General features: G+C 49.6%; 1 pseudogene; it reads left to right on the plus strand.

Annotated features, from left to right (window-relative positions):
- The window catches only part of LOC133394850 (large subunit ribosomal RNA), a 9,243-nt pseudogene that overhangs the window by 1,914 nt on the left and 2,329 nt on the right, over positions 1–5,000 (plus strand).

Consider the following 5,000-nt stretch of genomic DNA (forward strand, 5'->3'; position numbering starts at 1 on the left):
GTCGGCGAAAGGGAATCCGGTTACCATTCCGGAGCCTGTTGAGTACCCGTTTGCGCCAGCCTAGTAGGGTTTAGCTCGTCCGCACCCGAACGGTTAGTGTGTAGCTTCATGGCAACATGAATCCTTTTCCTTCGAGAAGCCCAACGAGAGGCATCGGAAGAGTTTTCTTTTCTGTTTTACAGCCACACCGACCATGGAAGTCACTCACAGAGAGATATGGTTGGACCGGTCTGGTAGAGCACGGCCGCCGCAACTGCCGTGTCGATGCACTCTTCTTGGACGTGAAAATCGAAGACTGGGGCACACTTTATATGGTAATAACGCACACTCTCAACAGATTGTACCGAATCCGCAGCAGGTCCTCCAAGGTGCAGAGTCTCTAGTCGATAGATCAATGTAGGTAAGGGAAGTCGGCAAACTGGATCCGTAACTTCGGGACAAGGATTGGCTCTGAAGGCTGGGTGCGACCAGCCGGGACCGGTGCTCCACCTGCCGCAAGGTAGGCTGGCCCGTGCCCGCGGTCGCACAGCAAACAGCCAATTCAGAACTGGCACGGCTGAGGGAATCCGACTGTCTAATTAAAACAAAGCATTGTGATGGCCCCGGGTGGGTGTTGACACAATGTGATTTCTGCCCAGTGCTCTGAATGTCAACGTGAGAAATTCAAGCAAGCGCGGGTAAACGGCGGGAGTAACTATGACTCTCTTAAGGTAGCCAAATGCGCCCGGCAAAGTCCGACCACCCACCTTCACGCGGTGCCGGGCGGGGGTAGGGGCCCGTCATTAAGTTGACGAGGCCCCGAGCTAACGGTGGCGGTGAAGACGGCCGTTGAGCATGACAACGTCGCAGGGGAGGGTGTGGTGTTAAGTCGCCACACCCTACATTCTGTCAAGTGGGATACTGAACTCGAGAGGATAATAGCCCTCTGCGCGGATTAGACTAGGGTACGGTTTATGGAATAACTAGGATGTACACGGGCTGGCGGATGAACCCGCCGAAACGGGCTGGCGGATGAACCCGCCGAACCCTTAGTAAAGCAGGGTGAAACCTGCTTGAAACGGGGGAGGGCTAAGGGGGATTCTGTCACCGCTCTATTAAAACTTAGCAAGTCTTAGGTAGCGCTCCAAGACTGTCGCCATACGATACGCTCTATGGCAAATGCAGGTGTGGGTGGGTTCAGCCCCCACTTTGCTCCGGTTCGGCACTGAGCCCCGTCGTCTCATAAGGGCGCGGGCCAACCCTCGCGTGGAGCTCCCTGTTTCATAGCCACCCACGGAACCAAATAGGAGACTGCATAAACAGACGCGGATAGCGGGCCTGAGTTTGAGCCCAATAGAATGAGTAACGTTAAAACTAAGAAGGTCAAAAAGACCAAGGGGGTGGACAAGAAAGATCCGGACCAAGGCGTTCATGGATCTTCAAGATCGGATGGAGGCTATGCGTTTTGGGATAAGTAAACTCGATGATGAGTCTTCCCATTTTACGCTAGTAACGGTAATGATGGACTTCCTCGATGAGGTAATGTCCGAATTTCGAAGGTACAGAGCCGTTAATCGCATGCAGCAGGTCCTCGACCGTCAAACGCAAACGTCGTTTGACGGTAACGATGGATTCGGGCCGCAAACGCGAAAAGGCAGAAGACCAGTGGCTGATGACCAACAGCCTGGTCCAAGTGGGTTGCAAAGGTTGCAACAACAACAACAACCATCGAGGTTGACCCCTGTTAGGGAAGCGGTGGAAAATATTCCAAGTCCGAGAAACGGACCGAATATTAATGAGGGTAGCATTAATAAGAGGAAGAAGAAGAAGAGCAAGAAGAAGCAGAATAAGCCCAGGAAGCGGCCTGAGGCTCTGCTGATCGGACTGCACTTCCGAGGAGCTGGCGAAATTGCTCAAGGAAATGAAGCAGTCTCCGATGCTCTGAAATCGGTTGGAGAGACAATCTCCAAGGTCCGACGGGCCCAGAATGGAGGCATGTTGCTAGAACTTAAGCAGGGTAGTTCTGCTAGTGCAATTGCCCCAAAGGTTAAGGAAGCGGTGAAGGGCAAGGCGTCAGTGAGAACGCTAGCTCCTTCTAAAATGATTGAGATCATGCATCTCGATGAAATTACCACCCCCAGAGGAGGTTGCGGAGTCTGTCAAAGCACAGCTCAACATCGAGGTTGAAATAGATCGAATCAAAATGAAGAAAGGCCGCGCGGCCGGTACGCAGTGGGCACGGATCAACGTATCGCTGCCAGACTTTCAAAGCTTCCTGAATTTGGGAAAGCTGAAAGTTGGTTGGTCGATATGCCATATCCGCGAGGTTATGGAAGAGCAGAAATGCTACAAGTGTTGGAAGGTAGGCCATACGAGCTACCATTGTAGGGAACCAGACAGAAGTAATCTGTGCTGGAAATGCGGTTTGAGTGGACACAAGAAGCAAGCTTGTACCAACTCTGTCAAGTGTTTAGATTGCGGTACGAGGTCACAGAACCTTCACGCAACGGGCAGCTATATGTGTCCTAGAAGGCGAACGATTAGATCATAATGGTTAGGTTGCTACAACATAACCAGAATCATAGTTATGCCGCATTTCAGTTAATGTGGCAAACGATTAGGGAAGAATCTGCGGATATAGTGTTGATTGCAGATCCGTATCTGGCAACAACCAACGTCAAAGTGTTACGCAATGACGATAACACAGCAGCGGTAGTGGTTAACGCGGACTTACCAGTTAAGGTAGTCAGTAAGGCTCTGAAGGGTTTAATGATAGTTGACATAGGTGATATGCGAGTGGTTAGCGTTTACGCGCCACCTAGATTTAGTATGGAAGAGTTTCAGAACATGTTGGATAACACGGTAATGGCCGTAACCGGTATCCACAAATTCGTTATCGGGGGGGACTTCAACGCTTGGTCAGCAAGTTGGAACAACCAACTTGGCGAGCGTGGAGAAACCCAGAAACGAAGAGGTGAGTTGGTCTTATCAACCTTTGCGCAGATTGACGCTATTTTATTGAACGACGGCAGCACCCCAACTTATGTTGGACCAGGGCGTACGTCAGTAGTTGATCTTACTTTTGCGAGCAGAACAGTTGCAAGATCATTTAAGTGGGAGGTGTTATCTGGCTATATGAACTCTGATCATCGTGCAATACGAATAGATCTTGAGACGCAAAGCGTGCGTAACTTGTCCCGACCCATAACGGGATGGAGCATCAAGTATTTTAGCAAAGATATATTTGAAGTTATGATGCAAGCCGCTTTTGAGACAGAGGTCACAACAAGCGAAGACTTAATGCGTATACTTGTCACGGCGTGTAATGCGACGATGACTAAGCGTAAGAGGTACACTCCTAACAAGAGTGCATTTTGGTGGACGTTAGAGATTGAGGCACTTCGCAAAGAGTGCAAACACCGCGATCGATTAGCGCAAAGAGCATTCAATACTGATCTCTATTCTTCTTTTAGGGACGAGTTCAAGGTGGCAAGGAATGCCCTCAAGCGATTGATCAAGCATACCCGACAGAGGAAGTGGAAAGAGTTCCTGGGAACAGCGAACAACGCATCATTTGGTATTGTATATCATACGTTCAAGAAAGTGGCCGAGGGTTCGATTGGACCCCGAACCATGACATTGGACGAGTTTAGGGAAGTGGTGAGCGAGCTTTTTCCTACTCACCCAAATACGGTGTGGCCTGAATATCGTATCGATCAGCCACGAGAGTTTGAAAGGGTAACTAATGATGAGATTCTTGCGGTTGCCAGGAGACTACCTAACAAGAAGGCGCCGGGACCAGATGGTATCCCGAATGAGGCGCTGAAAGTTGGTATGTTGACTGCAACCGATGCATTTTGCAGGGTTTACCAAGGCTGTTTAGAGAACGCGAAGTTCCCCGATGAGTGGAAAAGGCAGAGGTTGGTGTTAATACCGAAACCGAACAAACCACCAGGGGAACCGGGTTCAGTTCGCCCCATTTGTCTACTAGACGGGGCAGGTAAAGGTTTAGAACGCATCATAGTGCAACGGTTAAATGCACACATCGAGGAGGTCAACGGACTGTCTGATGACCAATTTGGTTTCAGAAGTCGTCGATCAACGGTTGATGCGATTCAACGGGTAGTGGACATTGTTTCGGTAGCTAGAAGCAGAAACCGATACAGTGGACGGTATTGTGCAGTTGTTACATTAGATGTTACTAATGCTTTCAACAGTGCTTCGTGGTTGGCGATTGCAAATGCTTTACAGAGAATTAACACTCCTAAGTATCTTTATGATATCATTGGTGATTATTTTAGGAATCGTGTGCTGATGTATGATACCACAGATGGACCGGCAGAGATTGCAGTCACATCGGGTGTACCTCAAGGCTCGGTACTTGGCCCAACGTTATGGAACCTCATGTACGACGGAGTCCTACGAGTTGCAATGGTGGAAGGTGCACGGATTATCGGCTATGCAGACGATATAGTATTGTTGGTGGAAGGTAATTGTGTTGATGATATTGAAATTCTCGTTTCCAGCCAGATTCGCATCATCGACAGATGGATGACCGACAACGGATTAAAGATAGCCCCGACCAAGACCGAGTTTATCATGGTCAGTTCCCATCAGAGGGTACAGCATGGGGCTATCAGGGTAGGTGATCACGTAGTACATTCGTCGCGCAGCTTAAAGTATTTGGGGATGGTCTTAGATGACCGCCTCGATTACACTTCACACATCAGGTATGCGGTGGAGAGAGCGACGAAGTTATGGACCACCTTGGTAAGGATGATGCCTAATAAGGCAGGTCCGAGTAGTAATGCTAGGCGAGCAATTGCTCTTACTGTTGTGGCGAAGGTCCGGTATGCCTCGCCCATTTGGTGTCATACCCTTAGATTTGCTAACCGTAGACAATGGCTACGTCGGTTTTACCGGCCAGTAGTCCAGCGAGTTATCTCTTCTTTCAGGACAACTTCTCACGATGCAGTCTGCGTGCTTGCGGGAATGATCCCGCTGCATCTCCTCCTGGACGA

The sequence above is a fragment of the Anopheles gambiae genome (assembly GCF_943734735.2).
Source record: "Anopheles gambiae chromosome X unlocalized genomic scaffold, idAnoGambNW_F1_1 X_unloc_61, whole genome shotgun sequence".
Classification (NCBI taxonomy): Eukaryota; Metazoa; Arthropoda; class Insecta; order Diptera; family Culicidae; genus Anopheles; species Anopheles gambiae.